Source organism: Rhinatrema bivittatum, chromosome 7 (assembly GCF_901001135.1).
Source record: "Rhinatrema bivittatum chromosome 7, aRhiBiv1.1, whole genome shotgun sequence".
NCBI classification, from domain to species: domain Eukaryota; kingdom Metazoa; phylum Chordata; class Amphibia; order Gymnophiona; family Rhinatrematidae; genus Rhinatrema; species Rhinatrema bivittatum.
This window is the reverse complement of record NC_042621.1, coordinates 219,680,492-219,701,480: the sequence shown is the minus strand read 5'-3', so window position 1 is coordinate 219,701,480 and position 20,989 is coordinate 219,680,492. Positions and strand designations below refer to the sequence as shown.

Here is a 20,989-nt window from a genome sequence, read left to right as displayed (position 1 = left end):
AAGCTCGTTGGTCCATCAATTGTCTGGAGACCAGAGCAGTCCAATTGGGGCTACAGGCATTCTTTCAGCTTCTCAACGGCAAGGCGGTCAGTCCTTTCCGACAATGCAACCACGGTGGCTTATATCAACCGTCAAAGCGGAACCAGAAGTCATCCAGTAGCTCTGGAAGCTCGTCCCTTGATTCAGTGGGCAGAACAAAACCTGGCCTGCATAGCGGCTGGTCACATTGCCAGGGTGGAGAATGTTCAGGCATACTTCCTCAGTCGCCATCTTCTCGACCCAGGAGAATGGGAATTGATGGACAATGTCTTTCAGTTCATTTGTGCCCAGTGGGACACTCCAGGGATGGATCTCATGGTGACGTTCAAGAATGCCAAGGCTCCTCGTTTCTTTGCTTGTTGCAGGAATATGGGTGCAGAGGGCGTGGACGCCCTGATCCTTCCCTGGCCAACAGATGTTCTGCTTTGTGTTCCCGCCTTGGCCTCTCATAGGCAGGGTCCTTCGCCAAATAGTTACATCAGTCTGAGGTGATTCTAATAGCTCCCGCGTGGCCAAGGCGCCCCTGGTTTGCGGATCTGTTGAATCTGGCGGTAGCGTCTCCGTTGTGGTTTCCTGGACAGGCCGCATCTGCTTCATGAGGGACCCGTCTTAACTTTTGAGAGGAAGCGGCCGAAGTGCCAGGGATACTCTGATGCGGTGGTGACTACGTTGTTGCGCTCCCATAAAGCCTCTATGTCCCTATCTTATGTTAGGGTCTGGAAGGTCTTTGAGGCCTGGTGTCTCGACAGAGCTATTGTTCTTACCCGAGCGACCGTTCCGGAAATTTTGAACTTTCTTCAGGCTGGTTTAGCGAAGGGATTGTCGTGTAGTTCCTTGTGTGTACAGGTTGCAGCCCGCTGTTCCTTAAGCGGTAACATCCAGGGAGCATCCTTGGCGAATCACCCTGTCTCGCATTTGCGTCCTCCAGTGCGCCAGCCCTGCCTCTCTTGGAATTTGATTTAGTTCATAAGGCTTTGTGTCGGGCGCCTTTTGAACCACTGCGTAGGGCAATCTTTAAGGACTTTACTTTGAAGGTGGTGTTCTTGGTGGCTATTGCGTCGGCACGCCGACTGTCTGAGTTTCAGGCTGTGCCTTGTAGAGAGCCCTTTTTGCGAATCTGAGTTTGGGGTTTCTCTGCGTACGGTTCCCTCATTCCTACCTAAGGTGGTGTCTTCCTTCCATTTAAATCAGTCAGAGCTACCGTCATTTTTGGATTTGGATAGGTCTGACCCCTTCTCTAAGGATCTCCGGAAGCTCGCTGTTCGTAGAGAATTACTGTGCTACCTGGAGGTAACTAATGCATTTCAAGTATCGGATCACCTTTTTATGCTCTGGAGTGGACCTCGAAGGGGCAATATGGCTTCCAAGACTACCATCACTCGGTGGATAAAGGAGTCCATCAATTCTTCATATTTGTTGGATGGTAGATCTTCGCCCGTAGGTCTGTGGGCTCATTCCACTCGTTCTCAGGCCACATCCTGGGCGGAATGTCAACAGATTTCTCCGGAGATTTGTAGGGCGGCTATGTGGAAGTCCTTGCATACTTTCACTAGACACTATCGCTTGGATGTTCGGGGGCCAGGTTCCGGCAGATTTGGAGAGGGAGTGCTTAGAGTGGGCCTCTCTGGATCCCATCCCGAATAAGTAAGCTCTGGTACATCCCAGGAGTCTGGACTGATCCGGGTACGTACAGGGAAAGGAAAATTGGTTCTTACCTGATTTTTCGTTCCTGTAGTACCATGGATCAGTCCAGAATCCCACTCCTTTTTCTCCTTGGAAGGGAATGGAAAGTCCGCTCTCTTTACTGATATTTCTCGGCAGATTGAATTCACATTGTTCTTTTTTTCTTGGCACGGGTTCTGTATCCATTTGGAGGTGGTTCTGCCAGTTTGCGGTTGTTAGTTTACTATATATAGTTTGGGTTTTGTTTGATCCATTCTGCTTTGACATTGCATAATACTGCCAGACTGTAGGTGGCACCAGACTATATGAGGCGGAGTTTGGTAAACTTCTGTCTCTATCTGCTAGAGGGGGGGGGCCAAACCCAGGAGTCTGGACTGACCCGTGGTATTACAGGAACGAAAATGATCAGGTAAGAACCAATTTTCCTTTGTTGTTAGAAGGGAGACAGGGAGGGAGACAGGTCCTTTTTCTCTCTCCTTATCCTACTCTTCTTCCTGTTCTAAGTTTGCCAAGAATATTTTGAATTGGGTAAGGGGATTTCTCCGTTTGGCCAGCGTAGTAGGTCATTTTGAGCCTCATCAATATGGGCCTCTGGCATACGCCGACAGTATTCTGGGGGTGTTCAGGGATTATGAAGGTTGGGCTTGGCTCAAATATGATGAGCGGTTCTGGGACAAGATGGAGGGTAACAAGTACAGGTCATGGGGCACACAGGATATTAACTTGTGGCTAACTCAGATGACGAATAAAAGTACAGGTGCCCTAAAAAGCGTAGGTAGTGGAGGAGGGGTGGGCAGCATGGGTTCGGGATCTAATTCCTTTCGGAGTTTTGGAAATACACCAAAGGGAGGGGCAACAATTAAATCCAGAGGAGTCGGTACAGACGTGTGCTGGCGTTGTAATAAAACTACCTGTATGTTCCCGGATTGCAAGTTCAGGCACACTTGCTCAGCCTGCAATGGCGCCCACCCAGCTAGTAAATGCCCCATTAGTCAGGGGGGTTGCCCCTAGGAGAGGTGGAAAGCAATGAAGTGAGGTTTGCAAAGGCATTTTCGCCGATAGCGTTAGGGGAGGTGCTTAAGGGGTTAAGAACATATCCTAACAGGAAGGCAGCAGTGTTTTTAGGTAGGGGTTTTTCAGAAGGATTTATAATACCTTATATGGGGGGGGGGGGGGGTTAAAGCTAGGAATGCTAGGTCAGTAGCGAGGTTGAGGGAGATGGCTGTTAAGAAATTACAAGAGGAGATAGAGCTTGGGTGCATAGCAGGACCCTTCAGTCAACCTCAGTTTAAAAAAAAATGCATTTATCCCGTTTAGTGGTTATACCTAAAAAGGTTCCGGGAAAGTTTAGGTTGATCCTGAACTTGTACACAAAAGGCGAAATCCGTTAATGATTTTATTCCCAGGAGCGAGTGTACAGTACGCTGTACGTCCTTTGATTATGTGTTTGAGTTAGTTCAAACCGTGGGAAAAGAGGCTCTCTTAGCCAAAGCGGACATTGAGTCCACGTTTAGACTACTTCCAATCCACCCAGAGAGCTTGCCGTTGTTGGGGTTTTCCTTTGAAGGGAAGGTTTTTGTGGATAGGTGTTTGCCAATGGGGTGTGCTATATCTTGCGCATTTTTTTTGAGGCTTTCAGTACCTACTTACAATGGGAAGTGGAGAATAAGACAGGGGATAGTAGTATGTTACACTGCTCCGACAAACAAATCATCTAAATAGTGTAAGTTACTGCTCGAAGGGTTTTTGGCTGCAGCGCACAATCTGGGAGTGCCCATAGCCCAGGATAAAACAGAAGGGCAGACCACAAAGTTAACTTTTCTGGGAATCGAATTGGACACAGGAGTTAGTGTCCAGGCTGCCTCAGGATGAGATTAGTAATTTAAGGACGTTAGTGTGCGAAGTGGGGCAGGCAAAGAAGATTATGCTGAAGAAAATGCATCTTTGATAAGTGCTTTAAACTTTGCGTGTAGAGTTATTCCGATGGGTAGGACATTCATTAGGAGGCTGTCCACGGCCACAGCTGGAGTCAAAGCGGCCTATCATATCAGAGTAACGCGGGCAATCGAGGAGTTAAAGGTGTGGGAAGTATTCTTGGAGGACTTTAATGGGGTACGAATTATGCCCGATAAAGCAGTGAGCAATAGAGAATTGGAATTATTCTTGGATGCAGCAGGGTCGTCAGGTTTTGGGGCGTACTTTCAAGGAAAAAGGTGCATGGAGCCATGACTGGAGGATTGGGTGGTAACAGGCATTACAAAGAATATCGCATTCCTAGAGTTATTCCCAATAGTTGTGGCACTGGAGATTTGGGGTGCAGAGCTGAGCAATAAGAAAGTCGTGTTTTGGTGCGACAACCTGGGAGTGGTACAGGTGATAAATAGGTTGTCAGCAAAATGTTTAATGGTTTCTGCCTTGCTACATCAATTAGGTTTGTGTTTAAAGTTGAACGTACAGATTACAGCTAAGCATGTTCCAGGAGTGGAGAATGTTATAGCTGATGCCCTTTCTCATTTTATTTATTTAAAAACTTTTCTATACCGTCGTATAGTGGAGCACCATCACAACGGTTTACAGTTAGGCACAAATATGTGGTTTCTAATTTATCCAAAGGGTGCCATTATAATACGGTAACATAGTTCGATAATATACTCTAAATGGGAAAGGGTGTGATTACCATTTACTATTAACTGTCTTTATAATTTATACTTAAATTGTGAGAAAATAACAAAAGTAAGCAATACTGCTTTTTCTTGGTGAATTCCTGCTTTGAGTATGTGTTATTCTGTTACCTCACTGTGAAATGCTTTTTTGAAGAGTTTTATTTCTTTCATTAGTCTTAATTCTAGTGGTAATGTGTTCCATAATAATGGTCCTGCCAAAGATAGTGCTCTCTCTCTAACTTGGGTTAACTTTGCTGTTCTGACTGAGGGTATGGTTAGTAGAGCTTTATTGGCTGATCTGAGGTTTTTTTGGGGGACATGTAGTCGTAATGCGGTGTTTAGCCAGTCCGAGTTTTCGTCGTTTATTAGCTTATGAACTGTGCATAGTGCTTTAAATTGAATTCTCTGTTCTATTGGGAGCCAGTGCAAATCTGCAAGAGTTTGGGTGATATGATCTCTTCTGCCTTTACCAGTAAGTATTCTGGCAGCCGAGTTCTGTAGTATTTGCAGCGTTCTGATAGTGGTGTATGGTAATCCTAAGAAAAGTGTGTTGCAGTAGTCCGTGCTGGCAAATATTAAAGCTTGTAGTACTGTACGAAAGTGTTCCTGATTTAATAAGGGTTTTAGTCTTCTAAGGATCATTAGTTTGGCGTAGCCTTCTCTTGTTTTTATTGATATGTGTTGCTTAAGGCTCAGTTCAGTGTCTATAATTACTCCTAGGTTTCTAGCTTTATCAGTTAAGTCTATTGATTTGTCATTTTTAAGTCGAATGGGATTTTGAATTCTTTCAATGTTTTTTCGTTCAAGATGTATGAATTCTGTTTTTTCAATGTTGATTACTAGTTCCATTTGGTTTAATAGTTGTTTTATTATGTCTAGGTATAGCATTGCGAAGTTTAGAGTTTTTTCAATTGATTCTTCAATTGGTAGAATCAATTGAATGTCGTCAGCATAAATGTAGTGTATGACACCTAGACCAGCCAGTAGGTGGCAGAGGGGGAGCATGTAAATGTTAAATAGAGTTGCTGAAAGTGCTGAGCCCTGGGGGACTCCTGTCTTTAGTGTGATTTTGTCTGATATTGAGTTTTTTATCTGTACCTGATAGGATCTATTGTTAGGGTAGGAAACGAACCATTTAATTGTTTTGTTTTGTAATCCAATTTCTTCCAGTCTGTTCAATAGTATGTCGTGGTTTACTGTGTCAAATGCTGCGGACAGATCTAGTAGTATCATGATGTGTTTTTCACTGTCGAATCCACGCAGTACGGTATCTGATAGTGAGATTAGTAATGTTTCAGTGCTATAGTGTTTTTTTAAGTGGAAAGTCTTCAGATCGCTGGCACCAGGAACCCAGGAAAACTGAGAAGTGTCCAGTACCTGTGGACTATAGGGAAGAAGAGGAATGGGAAATGATAAAATAAAAAAGTCAGTCGCAGCGAATACCTGGGCGGCTTATATTGCAGGCAATCGGGCGATGACAAGGTTTCTGTGGAAAAGGGGATGGAATGGAGGCACGGTGAAAGAAGAGTATGTGGTGCAATATATTTTATGGGCTAAGTTCAGGGACCATTCATTGTCGACGGTAAAGTCACATTTAGCGGGATTTGCCTTCTTTCGGAAGATTAAAGGAAGGCGGAACCTTGCATTAAGCTTTTGGGTCAAACGAGTATTAAAGGGTGGCAATGGGAGAGGGCTTGGTGCTGAGATAAGAGGCGTCCTATCCGGTACCATGATTTGGTAAGCATGGCAAAGTGTTTGGAAGATGTGTGTTGGTCCGCGTATGAGGTATTGTTTAGGGTGGCCTTTTCTGGAGGCATGTGACTTCGCAAGTTAGTGGCTAGCTTGCAAGCTGCAGCAGGGTTCATGTTGAACCATGTGTGGGTTCAATGGGATAGTGCAGGTGTATATTTTAAAAAGTCTAAAACGGATCAATTAGGTAAAGGGTGTTGGATTAGAATGGGTAGAGCGGTGCATGAATTAGTATCTCCGGTTCGAAACCTGCAGGGATATGAGCAGGCGATGCCTAAGGTGGGAGGTTCTTACTTAGTACATGAGAATGGTTCGCCGCTTATGAGTTTCTAAAACTGGTAGTGGAAACACTAGGGGGAGCTTATACAGTTCACATTCCTTTCTAATAGGGGCGGTTACAACAAGTGGTGGAAATCGGTTTGGAGGAAGGAGAGATTAAGGCAATGGAAGTCTGAGACTTTCAGGCGTTACATTAGGAATTTTAAAAAAAGTGTAAAAAAATAGTATAGTGGTATTAACGGGGGTTTCTTCTTTTACAGAATCAGTAGTGGTTCAGTCGTGGGCCACTCTTTCATTCATTGGGCAGAGCAGCGGGCATACGGAGTGAACTTGCAGCTGGAGAAACTTCATTGGAGAATGCGATGGTTGGGGAAATGGGGTATGACCTGGAACGATCTCTTACCCTTCTTGCAGGAGCAGGTTTTATTGGGCAGTGTCCCAAAAATGTTGTTGATCCATTTGCGGGGGGGGGATGATATTGGCAAAAGATCGTGTAGGGAATTGATTGCAGCCATGAGAGAGGACCTGGCGATGGTAATTATAAAATGGCCAGGAGTTCAGGTGGGATGGTCTGATATTATCGTTCGTTTTAAGTTTAAGGAGCCAATTTGGAAGAAGGGTGTCAAAAAAAAAAGTTAACAGGCAGATGGGAAGGTGGGTAGTAGCGCAAGGGGGCTTTTGATTGCACCATGGCTGGTCGGCTGATGTGTTAGTGTTTTTTCAGAAACGACTGGGTGTATCCTTCGGACATCGGGTTAGACTTATTTAATAATGCCTTGCAAGAAGGATTTGAGGAGGTAATCACCAGCAGATAAAGGGGCGCAGTGGGGGAACAAAGAAATTGTTACTTCCTTGTTTTGTGGCAGAAACCCGAGCCCAAGTTCAATGTTGTAAAGAGTTTTTGATGTTTAAAGGGGGTGGGGGGAGCTGCTGCACGAGAAGGCCGGAATGAGCTAGGGGGCTAAAGCTCAAAGGCCATGGCTGGGACGAGGTGGGGACAAGTCAGTACGGGGGGGGGCAGCGGCGCAATATCTCACTTACCGCTGGGAAGTGATGGTGAGCGAGGGTCTAAGCTAAAAGGGAGGGTGGGGAATTTTTCCAGCTGACATGTCAGCATGATGTTTGTTGTGAGGGCTCAGGTATGTTCAATAAACTGCGGCCTTTTATAACGCCAATGATTGTGTATGGTTTTATTGTGGGGGAATAGCAAGAGCCAAGCTCAGATCTTGACTCCTCATGTTATACAAGATAGTTAAAAGTACAGTACTGTACACTGCCAGAACCACACAGCATTCAAAATTCAAGTAAAGTATAATATCTGATGACTTAAGAATACAGCTCCAGAGCAGAAGAAGCCACATTTCTCCTAGCCGGGGAATCCCTCACAAGGGCATAGAGTTACAAATCTTGCCATTTTTCTTCTTTAGAAGCTGAACAGGGATGAAGACTCTTAAGTTACCTACCACTCCAGCTGTGCTTCCCAGATGCCATTAGTATCCTGAAACGCGTCCTACTGAATTACTGCTTCCTGGCCGCAGAGTGAAACAGAAACCGCTCACCACCAGTTCAAAATTACAACCCAGGTGGCTTGTGGCACCAGCAGCCGCGCGCTCCTCTGACGTCAGCCCGCCCGCACAGCCCACCTCTTGGCGGCCTTGTGTGCGCACTAGCGCCAGAGGGAAGACAGAAGTGGAGACTGTTTCCAGTAGCATTGGAGGTGGTGTTTGGTTCTGGGAAACACGCAGATGGGGGCAGGGAAGGAAAAGGGGAAAAATGAAAAGCTAATGCATCTACTGTAAATGAAGCACGCTATAGAAAAAGCTGTTCATCCCAGGATAAGCAGGATGATAGTCCTCACATATGGGTGACATCATCAGATGGAGCCCTGATACGGAAAACTTCTGCCAAGTTTCTAGAGCCTTTTGGCTGGCACACTGAGCATGCCATGATATTCTCAGCCACAGGGGTCTCCCTTCAGTCTCTTTTTTTCCGCCTTGCTGTAAGCAAAGCAGATTAGGAGCTCTGGGAAATTTTCCCTCACTTTTTTTTCCTTAGGGAAGAAAACTTTTTCAGTCACAAATTAATTGTCATCGGGTCTCCCTTCGACAGTTTCGGTGGGCACAATTTTTGAATCATTTTTCGGTCAATTCCAGTCACCCTCACAATCTGTATCCGCCGGTCATCGACCGTTACTCGGCCTAACTTTTTATAATGGCTTCCGGATTCAAGAAATGTCCTGATTGTAACCGGACTATGTCAATTACCGACCCCCACAATGTTTGTGTGTTGTGCCTGGGATCAGGCCACGATGTCCGGGCTTGTACAACCTGTGCGCAGATGACACCAAAGGGGAGGTGGGCCCGTTTGGACAAGATGGAAGAATTGTTTAAGAAAACCCCATCATCATTGTAGACATCGTCTCCAAGAATAACACCTCCTTCGGTCGCAAAGCATCGAGGAGAAAAAAAGGACTGGTGACCGTCCGTCACAACTCCATCGGCGTCCTCCATAGCATCTTCCTCTGCATCGAAGGAACATAGAGAGAAAAGACGCCATCGACATCTTTCCATCGGATGGAAAGACACAGTTGTCGACGTCAAAGGACATCGAACCGATGCCCAAACGAGTCCGGGTACTGGAACCAACTTGCCCTACCATACCCAAGGAACAGAGGCGCACTCCACAGGGCTCTGTGTTAGAATGTGCCACCACGCTCAGTCGTGGAAATGCCAGTAGCGCCAGTCTTACCTTCTCCAGTGACAGTGGACACAGTCCCAATTTCCAGGGAAGAGGTGACTACCATGGTCCAGCAGGCCATCGTCAAGGCTTTTCGAAACTTCTAACCACCTTCTGTACCATCGGTACCGGCATCAATATCTGATCCATCTATTTCAGCCTTTGCTGAACAAAATCGACGCCTTGATTGGAATAATTCCTCCGGCACCGATGACACCAGTACCACCGATGCAACCATCGACGCCGACTCATCTACCGGTGACTCCTTCCATTCCGATCCCTGGGTCATCGGAGGAAAATGATAGGGACTCTGATTCCATCCCAGGGCCATCGGGCCTTCATCGTCATCTAATACCGGAAAAACCATCGATGCCAGCAAAAGATCCCTCGATGCCAATGCATCCCGGTCCATCGGGTGACACCAGACATCGAGGCCCATCGATTTCTCCATCAATGCCTTCATTACCTCCTATGTTGCCAAAGCAGATTCTATCAAAATCTGCTTTTAAGACAAAGCATCATATTCATCCAGTGGATCCTGAATTGCTTTATCCTCAGTATACTCCCTGGAAGGATGTAGATTCTGATACTGAGTCAGAAGAATTACAATCTGAGCCTTCTCCACCAGAAGAGAAGAGAGAGTCCTCCTCCTGAAGAATTGTCCTTTACAAATTTCATTAAGGAAATGGTGGACACAATTCCTTTTGAATTAATGACTGAGGAGGACACAAGGCCCTAGAAGTCCTTCAATTCATGGATGCACCAAAGGCGGTAATGGCAATCCCAATCCATGAAGTCCTTTTATAACTCCAAAGGATGTGAGAATATCCATGTTCAGTACAAGCGGTGAATTGAAGAACAGATGCCACATATGTGGTGCAACATGCCCCAGGTTTCCAGAAGCCCCCAACTGCCTCATCACTCGGTAGTCATTGAATTGGCTCAGAAAAAAGCCAGGAAACAGAAACCTCACTCTTCTGTCCCACCAAGAAAGGAGCAACGGTTCCTAGATACCTTAGGAAGAGAGGTTTTTCAGGGATCCATGCTGGTATCTCGTATTGCGGCGTACCAGCTTTATATGACACAGTGCCAAAGAAACTTGTGGAAGCAAGTTCAAGGTATTGCCGATGATCTCCCTCAGCAACAACTGGCTTTGAACACACTCATTGCAAAGGGGCTGGAATCTGGTAAACACGAGGTACGGGCAGCTTTTGAAACATCTACTCGCCTCTGACCTAAGACAAGAAGTTCAGGAAAGATTGGCAGATCTCCCTTGTACTGGAGAGAATCTTTTCGGAGAAAAGATTCAGGCTACCGTCTCTCAGTTAAAGGATCACCACGAGACACTCCGCCAACTCTCCAAACTACCATCGGATCAGCCATCCTCCCTAAGAAAATCAACTAGAAGGGACACCAGGAGACCCTTCTATAGACCTAGAAGATATTACCCACCTGCTTCTTCAGCATGTCCATACCGTCCACCTCAAAGGGGACATGCATGCCAGCCAAAACAACAAAAAACCCAACCACCATCACAAATTGGTCCAGCAGTGGATTTTTGAAGTCAATCAACAGAACAGAGGTCTTTCCATCAACCCTATGCCCCACTTCCCAGCAGGAGGTTGACTCCATCATTTCAAACACCACTGGAGTCTTATTACAAGGGACCAGTGGGTATTAGCCACAGAACCCGCCACCCCGCGGAGTTGGGTCTGATACATTTTATTATTTTAATTTTTTTAGCTCACACATAATGCTACAAATGAGATTGAAGGGAGACTCCTGTGGCTGAGAATATCATGGCATGCTGGGCATGGTCAGTATGCCAGCCCAAAGTTTCTAGAAACTTTTGATAGACGTTTTCCGTATCATCTAATGATGTCACCCATATGTGAGAACTACATCCTGCTGTCCTGGGATAACATCTATTACAAGGTAAGCAATTTTGCTTTATCTTTTAGTGTTTGGACTGGTTTAGGAAGGGAAAAGCAACTTTGAGGGAGTGTTTCCTACTTACCATTAGTAGTCAGCCAGTGGGGGTTGTAATTCATTAGCTATAATTTGTAAAGCTGACATTCATCAAGAAGATTTTCTGCTGGCGTAGAAAGACAGTCAGCGTATTTGTCAGCAATGAATTGATTGGTAAAGTCCTTACGCCAGGCCTAATCTATAAGAGAGGGCAAGATAATTGAGAACGTGGGTTCTACATTGTTGAAGCAAGGCTCAGGGTTTACTTTTACAATATTCACTTAGTGACTTTGGGCCTGATTTTGCAAGGTATTTTCCTATAGTCCACAGAATGAGAGAAAAGCCTTAGTGCTGAGCTTCCCAAACCTTTAGTCAATGCGACCCCGTTTTAGCACTTAAATTTGCATGGCTGTAGAGAATGACTAAAAACAATCACTCCGCACCCTCCCTGCACTCCAGTTAATTCCTTCTCTATCACTTCATTCCCCCCTCCCCAACCTCCACTCCTTTTACCTCTCTAACCCATCCATCCTTTTTCACATCCTCCTCAGCTGCCCCTCACCCCTCTCACATTCTATCCAGTTTATCCCTTTTCTTCATACATCCTCAAGGTGACCTGTCATCCCCCCCTACGTCCTCTTCCACAGTCAATCCTTCATTTTATTCAACCCTCAAACCTATCCTGCTTCTCATGCATTCCTGAAAACAGCTCCTTCTCTAAACATCCCCCTAGTCGGTGGCAACACTTTTCTTTGGATCCTGGGTCAAAGGTGAATAACCACCTCTAGGAACAGAGGGCAAGCAACATTCAGTGGTGGCTGAGGGGAGAGAAATTAGCAAGTTCCTCTTCTCTCATGGCTGGGCCCAAGCCCTACTAATGTGCAAGTAACAACAGATTTACTAATAAAAGTCAGCATGGAACCTGTGAGCTAATGCAACATTTCCAACTGGTGTGCTATAGCTGACCTCCAGCTTTGCCACGAGAAGAGCCAGATATGAAAAGTTGAGTAGTAAACAGTCTTGTTCCTTTCCTTTTTGCCTGCAAAATTGCTCCAACCAGAGGAGGATGTCAGACAGCAGTGCCTATGCGCTGGCTGCTGCTGGCCTTGTGCTGTTCTCATTGCAGAAGCAAGCTGAAAGCAGAGGAAGAAACAGTACCAGGTATATGCAGCTCCGGGTAGCGAAGGGGGAGGAAGAAGCAACAGCTGAATGTGCCATGGGTGGAAGGAAATATGAATGTGCCCCAGAGTGTGTGAGGGGTAGGGACGAGAAGATGATGCCAGAGGGTGTAAAAGACAAGGGGGGGGGGGGGGGGGGGGGAGCAGAGTTGCTGACCTGTAACCTGTTCTAGGACAGTAGGATGTTAGTCTTCACATGTAGGTGACATCATCAGATAGAGCCTGGCTCAGAAAACGTCTGTCAAAGTTTCTAGATCTTTGACTAGGTGCACTTAGCATGCCCAACATGCCACTATCTGCATGGGGTCAGTCTTCAGTTTCATAACAGAACTACTGAAAAAATAAACTATTAGAAACCTATCTCTGTGGGGTGGCAGATGTGTTTGAAGACTAACATCCTGCTGTCCTAGGATAACACCTGTTACAGGTAAGCAACTCTTGCTTTCTCCTAGGACAAGCAGGATGGTAGTCCTCACGAGGGTGAATACCAAACTATAGGCTGCTCCTGTATGAACAAGAACACGCAGCACTTGACTAGGGCCTCGACAAAGGTCAATCATACCTTCTAGCTCTTCTAGACATCTCTGCAGCGTTCGACACAATGAACCACACAATCCTCATCGACCGTCTCATGGAAATAGGTATCTCAGGTGCGGCTCTCCTCTGGCTAAAATCCTTTCTAAGCGATAAATACTACAAAGTAAAAATAACCAACAAGGAGTCGCACCCGGTAGCTGCCAAACAAGGAGTTCCCCAGGGTTCCTCGCTCTCGCCGACCCTATTCAACATATATCTTCTTCCCCTTTGCCAACTCCTCGATAACCTCAACCTCACATACTTCATCTATGCGGACGACGTACAGATCCTAATCCCCATCAAGGAACCTGTCTCAGACACGCTAAACTACTGGAATAGCTGCCTTCACGCCATCAACCTCCTTCTCACAAGTCTCTGCCTCGTTCTCAATACGTCCAAGACCGAACTGCTAATCATTTCCCCTAATGATAACATTCTAGCCAACAATACTAACATACCGCTAGTAAATCAAGTGAGAGACCTTGGAGCCTTCCTAGACTCCAGAATGAATTTTAAAAAATTCATCAACACCACCACCAAAGAAGGCTTTTACAAACTACAGGTATTAAAACAACTTAGACCTCTCCTTCACTTTCATGACTACCGTTCGGTCCTTCAAGCCATACTATTCTCAAAGATAGACTATTGTAATGCGCTGTTACTTGGTCTCCCGGCCTCTTCTACCAAACCTCTTCAAATGCTGCAAAACGCAGCAGCCAGGATCCTCACAAACTCCCGCCGCATGGATCACATCACCCAGATTCTAAAAATACTTCACTGGCTACCCATTCGCCACAGAATTCTCTTCAAGACACTTACCATTATCCACAAAACCTTATTTCAAGAATCCTCGATCCAACTTACCATACCCCTCAGACATCACTCCTCTGCAAGACCCACCAGATCTGCATATAGAGATTCCCTCCAAGTAATCTATTTGTCACAACTCTATAGAAAAACGGGCACTATCAACTGCTGGACCTCTTCACTGGAACTCCCTCCCGCCAGATCTCCGCCAGGAACATTACCATATCACGTTCAGAAAAAAATTAAAAACTTGGCTGTTCGCCCAAGCCTACCCCTAAAAAAAAAAAGCCTCTGGGTCACCCACACAGTCTCTTACCTCACAGATGCGTCCATTACCGCAACTCAAAGGAACTGTTGCCCAACCAATTGCACTATCTTATAATTTGCTTAAGTTCATATTCTTTATGTACATTTGTAAATATGCTTAATTTTGCACATATACTAGATAAAATCGTACATAATTTTTGCACATATACTAGATAAAATCGTACATAATTCTTATCCTGTAAGCACCCCCTCCTCCTGTTGCCTTTCCCTCCAGTTAGAATTTGTTTAACTTAATTTTTAAAATTTGTTAGAATTTGTTTAACCTATTTTTTCTCTAACAGCCTAGTTCTACATTCCCTGTTATAATGTAACTTTTGTTGTTGTTTGCTCTGTTAACTGGTTACCCCTTGTTTACTGTAAACCGGTACGATAAGACCTGGTCTTGAGCATCGGTATATTAAAAGAATATAAATAAATAAATAAATAGGTGCCAACGGGCACAACAAACTAATGCTGGTGACAACAAAGGGAGCCAGCCTGAACAAGGGGCATCAGGGCGGGAGAGTTGGGTTCAATTACTGAAAAGGTTCTGCAAGACCAACTGACTGAAATGGCTGTCATGTCTACCTCTGTCCAAGCAGCAGTGTGAAGCAAAGGTATGCAGGGAACTCCAGGTTACCGCTTTGCAAATTTCATCCATGTAGACCGCACATAAGTGGGCCACTGAAGTCGCCATGGCTTGAATGGAATGAGCCTTGACATGCCCTATCCCCCCCACCCCACCCGTAGACCCACCTGCACGTAGCAGAAAGAGATGGGAGCCAGTTAGACGAGGTCTACTTGGATATAGCGATTCCCAATCTATGTTGAAGGAAATGAAGAGTTGTGTGGATTGTCTGTGGCCTGCTGTTTGTTCCAGGTGGAATGCAAAGGTCCTCTTGCAATCTAGGCTGTGCAGAGTTTGCACTGCCTGGTGCGAGTGAGGCCTAGGAAAGAAGGTTGATGGAAATCAGTTACCACCTTCGGTAGGAACTTAGGGTGCATGTGGGGAACCACCTGATCATGGAAGAACTTTGTGTAGGGTGGATATGATACTAGTGCCTGATGTTCGCTGACCATGTATGAGGTGATGCCACCAAGAAAGTGACCTTCCAGGTCAGGTACTTTAGGTCACAAGAGCTCAAAGGGAGCCTTCAGCCAGTGGGCCAAGACCACGTTGAGGTCCCAGGAAACCACAAGGTGCCTGAGGAGGAAGGTTTCAGCTGGAGTAGGCACTGCATGAAATGACCCACTATAGGCTGCACTGAGATAGGTGATCCATCCACTGCTTAGTGGTAGGCTCCAGGTGCACTGAGATGCACTCTGACGGAGGAGGTCTTCAAGTCAGCATCTGAAAGAAGCAGCAGGTAATCTAACAGCTTGGCGGTAGAACACAAGAACGGATTCAACCCCTGGCTGTCACACCACACCGAAAATCTCTTCCACTTTAGGCTGTAAGACTTCCTAGTGGAAGGTGTCCTAGACTCCAGTAGAACCCGAGATTCATCCTTTAAGAGATTTAGAGGCTATAAGATCACCCCTTTCAACATCCAAGCAATGAGGGATAAGACTTGGAGGTTGGGATGGCACAGCCTTCCCTGATCCTGTGTTAGGGCTGGGGACGTTCCTAGACAGATCGGGTCTCACAGGGATCCTGCAGAAGCGGGAACGAGATCTGCTGAAGTCAATAAGGCACAATGAGAATTATGGTCCCCCAGTCCTGCTAGAGCTTCAGGAGCGTGGAGATCAGAGGGTGCGGAGGATACCCCCCTGTCACACGGTAGGAGCACAAGATGGCACCGGCCGACCATTGCTCCTACCATGTGACGGGCTGACCAATGGCACCGGTAGCCCCTGTGCCATTGGCGCCATTTTGATTCGTAGCAGGCCTGACGGCATGGAGGGAGAGATCGCTCACAGGACCCCGCTGGAGCAGCAGGGCTAATTTTAGTAAGTCTTGGGGAGGGATCGGGTTGGTGGGGGGATTGTAAAATTGAAGGGTTGGGTTTTTTTTGTTTTTTTTTTTTTAAAGGTCCCCCCCCGCACTAACCCAAAAAATGAATTTTCCCCGAAGTTTGGGGAAAATCAGTTTAATGGTTCAGGTCCCCCGAACCCCTATGAATGAGGCAATTTTGTTGAAATTGCCTAATTCGTGATAAACGAATGCACATCTCTACAAAGGAGGAATGAACCCTTCCCTCCCTGCTTGTTAAGGTACCTCATGGCTACCTGATTGTCGGTCTGGCCTAGCATGACCTTGCCATCCAGTTGATCCCAAAATGCCCACAGGGCATAGCGGATCGCTTGTAGCTCCATGAAATTGATCTGGTACCTCAGCTCTTGAGCCGACCAGTAACCCTGGGTGTGCAAGTCCCCCATGTGTGCTCCCCAACCCAAGTGGGAGGCATCCGTGGTGAACACAACTTTATTAGGGGAAGCTTGGAAAGGAACCCCCCATCCCCCCCCCCCCCCCATCTCCAGATTGGGAAGGGACACCCACCACAACAGTTTCAGAATGATGTGGTGACCTGAATGCGCCCTGTACATATGTAGGCAAGCAAAGGGTTTTACATGGATGGTGGCTGCCATGTGTCCCAGCAAGCGTAACATGGTGCGTGCTGAGAGCTGGCGACTTTACGAGATTGTCCCTGCCAGAGAAGCCATGCTGATCGCTCGATCCCTGAGCAAAAATGCCTGGGGCTTGAGTTGTCTAACCTAGCACCTATAAAGCTCAGGTGTGGGGATGGTACCAGCTTGCACTTGGGGGTAATTGATTAAAAACACCAAGGTCTGCAAGATCCACATAGTAATTTGCAAGGACTGCAGCACTCCCTGCTGTTACGGAAGCACTAGGGAGCGATCCCGATTCTGGGGAGAGTTGTGTGCCCCTGGACCACGGTGCGACTGCAGAGAGCTCCGTAGAAGCGTGGAGGCAGGTGAGACATGTCTGCGGACAGGCTGAAGACCAGGGACTCTGACCTCTGCCAAACCTGATGCATCAGAAGAAACCCAACAATGCAATGCTGGTCTCTGGGGTAGCCCTCCGGCTACTCGATAGCCCTTTCAGACCTGCTGTACGGGAACGGCAAATCTGTCAGGATGGACAGAGATAGAGGACAGAAGATGGTACTGGAATAAGATAGGAACTCAAAGACTTGGACAAGAGTTGAAGACTGGAGACTAGGTCAGATGACGATACTTGAAGACATGATCGGACGAAGGTACTTAGCAAGGCGGAGGAGAACATCAGGAACATTGATGAAGACGTGATGAGTGGAAAGATGACAGAAGAGTTAAAATTCAGCATGAATAGGAATCCAGCCATGACTCGTGGCAGCAGCCATCCTGGACAGAGCTTCGGTGCCCCGGGGTGATCGATGCACCTGACAGGCCAACCCGAAGAAGCGAAGGCTTCAGACCCGGCCTGGAAGACGTACCAGAAGGTCATCCCAAAGTTGAACAGAGGATGGCAGCACGCTAGGAGGTAAATCCGGAACCTGGACATTCGAGAAGAAGGCTACCCTGAAAAAGGAGCCAAAAGGTGTGAACGCTTAAAAGCGAAGGATCTGAAGACAAGGACATCAGGCGAATCAGAGGATATCTGGACCCGAAGACGTCTGGATGTCAGGACTTCAAGCCACAGGACACTCTGTCAAGAGCATCAAGGAGGTGTCGAGAGAGCTGGTGAACAAGACATCTGGAACATCTGGACTTCGGGCCCCCAGGTCACTCAACCAAGTACATCGAGGAGGCACCGAGAGGCAGAATAACTGGATGACTGACTTTAGGAGAGACAGGACAGCAGAAGGAGAGGACTTCAGGAAGATCAGAAGGAGAGGACATCAGTAAGGTTGGATGACGAAGACATCTGAAAATAAGGCCATGGGATCAGACGAGAGACCAGGACATGGAACGAAGATGCAGACAAAGGATCAGGAACCACAAAGGAAGACAAGGGAATTGTTCGTCGTGAGAGAGTGCCTTGACGAAGCGGAGGTGGAAATCGGAGACTCCTGGAACAAAGAGCTGGAAGGGAGGATCCAGGAGCAGTCCAGCTCCATGACTGACTCCTTGCAAAGGCCCCTGAAGGACTGAAGGCAAAGCCCTTTTATAGGGCTGAAGAGGAAAACCCAGGATGACATCACTAGGAGGAGCCAGGAAGACTGCCCACAGCTGGCCCTTTAAAAGACAGAAGGAAGCACAGCCGCACACCTAAGAGGCAGGACCAGGGACATCAGCAGCCATACCTCAGAGAGGAAGCAGGCCCGAGGGATTGGAGGCAGCTCCACGCCACACAGAAGGATGGATGTCGGCGGCCTCCGGGCCGCATGGGAAGGAGCAAATAAGGCCCCCTGCCGCCGCGCAGAAGGGAAGATACCGGCGGCCTCCAGGCCACGAAGAAATACCGGCGGCAGCCTAACCCTAAAAAGTAGCAACGATAGCGGCACTCCCTGCCGTGAGAAGGTCCCATGATGGCGGCTCTATCCGCTGCATGAGAGGCAGCTTCGGCGGCGGCCTCCTGGCCACAAGGGCAGAAGACAGCGGCTTCAGCCATGCGGAAAGCATGGTGATGAGGCAGGCAGACTGAGAAGCAAGGAGGTGAGAGGCTGCTCCCGGCCTAGCTGCAAGCAGAAATCGCAACACCTACCTGAAGGGGCTCTTGATGAGCCAGTCGTCCAGATAGGGAAACACCTGCACTCGCTGCCTTTGCAGATGCACAGCCACCGCCACAAGGCATTTTGTGAAAATGCGGGGCACGGATGCTAGCCCAAAGGACAGTACCCTGTACTGAAAATGATGCTCACCCACTACAAACCGGAGGTTCCACCAGTGGGCATGGTCAATCCCTATGTGAGCATAGGCATTCTGTACTCGAGATAGAAAAGCCAGTCTCCTCGGCGTAGGATGGGAATAAGGGCACCCAGCAAGACCATTTTGAACTTTTCTTGCATGAGGAATTTGTTCAAAGCCCTCGAGTCCAAAATCGGGCAAAGACCACCTGTTCTCTTTGGTATGAGGAAATACCTTGAGTAGAAGCCGCTTTCCCATTGATCGGGAGGAACGGGCTCAACCACTCTGGCCAGTGTGAGGGCGGAGAGCTCTTTGAGAAGTATTTCCCGATCCCTGGAAGAATTCCAAGAGGGGCATGGTGGAGAGTCCAGCAGGATCTCAGTGGATGATGAACATCCACCAATCAGAGGTGATAGCTCTCAGTCTGCAAAGGCCATGAGTCTACCTCTGACCAGAAGGCTCCCCATTGACTGTATTGTTGACTGGCTTAAATCCCCTCGCAGCCAGTCAAAAACCATTGCAGGGGTCTATTGCAGGGGTGCTTGAGTTCTGGGAACACACTGTTGCCTAGGATGGGACCTTGGTGTGGCTGTGTCCTCTTTGCCAGAGGATAGTACTTCCTCAGCTGGTAAAATGGTCATCAAGGTCCCTGCCTCGATGGCTTTTTGCCTGAGGACTGGGGGTCCTAGGTGCTAGCCGAGAGATGCTGCAAGGTCTCATGATGGTCTTAGAGTTGCGCTACTGCCTCCTTGATTTTGTCACCAAAGAGATTTGCAATATGGTCTTGTACTTTGGGCCGGAGATGGGATGCCCTTAGCCATGCCATATGAGACCCAATGCTTGCTGCGGCTACCCTTGCTGCTGTCTCAAAGCCAGATGTGGACCAAACTTTATGCTTATCGCATTCCAATCCCTGCTGCACAACTTTCAGGAAGCCCTCCTAGAGTTGTTGAGGGATGCGGTCCACCAACTCCTCCTTCCAGAGGTTCCTGAAATACTGGCCCATATATAGTTGGTAACAAGCAATACAGGCTACCAACATAGACCCCTAGAAGCCCTTACGGTCCAGGGCATCAAGGGCCTTGTGCTCAGGGCCTGGGGGAGCGGAGGCATGGGTGCGAGACCTTTTTGCTTTTTTTAAAAGCAGATTCCACCACCACAGACTGGTGTGGAAGGTGGCACCTGTCAAAACCTGTAGATGATTGAACTAGGTATGCCGCAACTGTCTTCCTGTTTACCAGAAGGATCGAGATGGGATGTTCCCAGAGCCTGCTGTACAAGTCCTTGAAGATAGCAGGGACTGGAACGCAACTACTTCCTTTGGAGCATCCACAAACTGAAGGATCTCCAGCATCTTGTGCCTAGAGTCTTCCTCAGTGAGGAACTGGAAGGGGACGACTCTGCCATCGCCCTCAAAACCTGCAAATGTCAGGTCCTCTGGAGGGGAGAGTTCCGAAAGCAATTCCTCAGAGGAAAAGACAGAAGGCTCTCATAAGGGGCGTTAGCCTCACTCCCTGGTGATACCGGTGGGGAGCCTGGGGCATGATCCTGGGCACGGATAACCCTGCAAGCACAGATAGCACTGTAGGCACAGGGGGCGTCGAGGGTCCCAGTAATCTGAGGCCCGGTGGCCATAGGACCAGTCGGGAGGGGATTCACCACAGGGGTCGACAGCCCTTCCTCATCAGAAGAATCTGCAATGGGGATGGTCTCAGACCATGGCCTCACCGGTGCATCTCGTGAGGGTTTCCGGGGCATCGGCATGGGTTGCATCAGCAGAGCACTGAGGAGCAGATCCAGGCACTCTAGCACTGGTGCTAGCATGGATGATGCCAGCTCCGGCAAGCGGGGGAGGACACTGAAGGGGGCTGGTGGCTCGAGACCCTGGAGGGCTTATCCCACCGCTAGGCGCACATTGCGCTTCAACTCCTTGACTGCTGTTGATGGTACAGCTTAAGGAGGCGGCAGCATAACCTGGTTCTCTTCGGAGCCCCAAGGGGAGCCAGTAGCTTGCACCATTATCAGTAGGGTTTGCCTTGGGCCTTTGGTGTCAACGGGTATCAATGCCTCATAAGTACGGAGCCACTTCGGGGGTGTCGCGGACAAAGCTGGTACATTCCAGAGCTTGGAGCCATGAGAGGAAGTTGACCAATGCTGGTTGCTTCCTGGGTTACCCCCAGTGCCAAGGACATTCACGACGATCCAGACCTAGGG

At 47.8% G+C, this 20,989-nt stretch overlaps 1 protein-coding gene across 5 annotated transcripts in view; it reads right to left on the bottom strand.

Moving 5' to 3' along the window:
- Nucleotides 1-20,989, bottom strand: part of PCGF5 (polycomb group ring finger 5) — a 295,109-nt gene that overhangs the window by 227,136 nt on the left and 46,984 nt on the right. For 4 of the 5 annotated variants that reach the window (XM_029609855.1, XM_029609854.1, XM_029609859.1 and 1 more), the window contains one exon: nucleotides 11,167-11,316. The exons of the other annotated variant lie outside the window; for it this stretch is intronic. The gene's annotated coding sequence lies outside the window, so the exon portion shown is untranslated. The remainder of the gene's footprint in view (nucleotides 1-11,166; nucleotides 11,317-20,989) is intronic. 5 annotated transcript variants of the gene reach the window in all.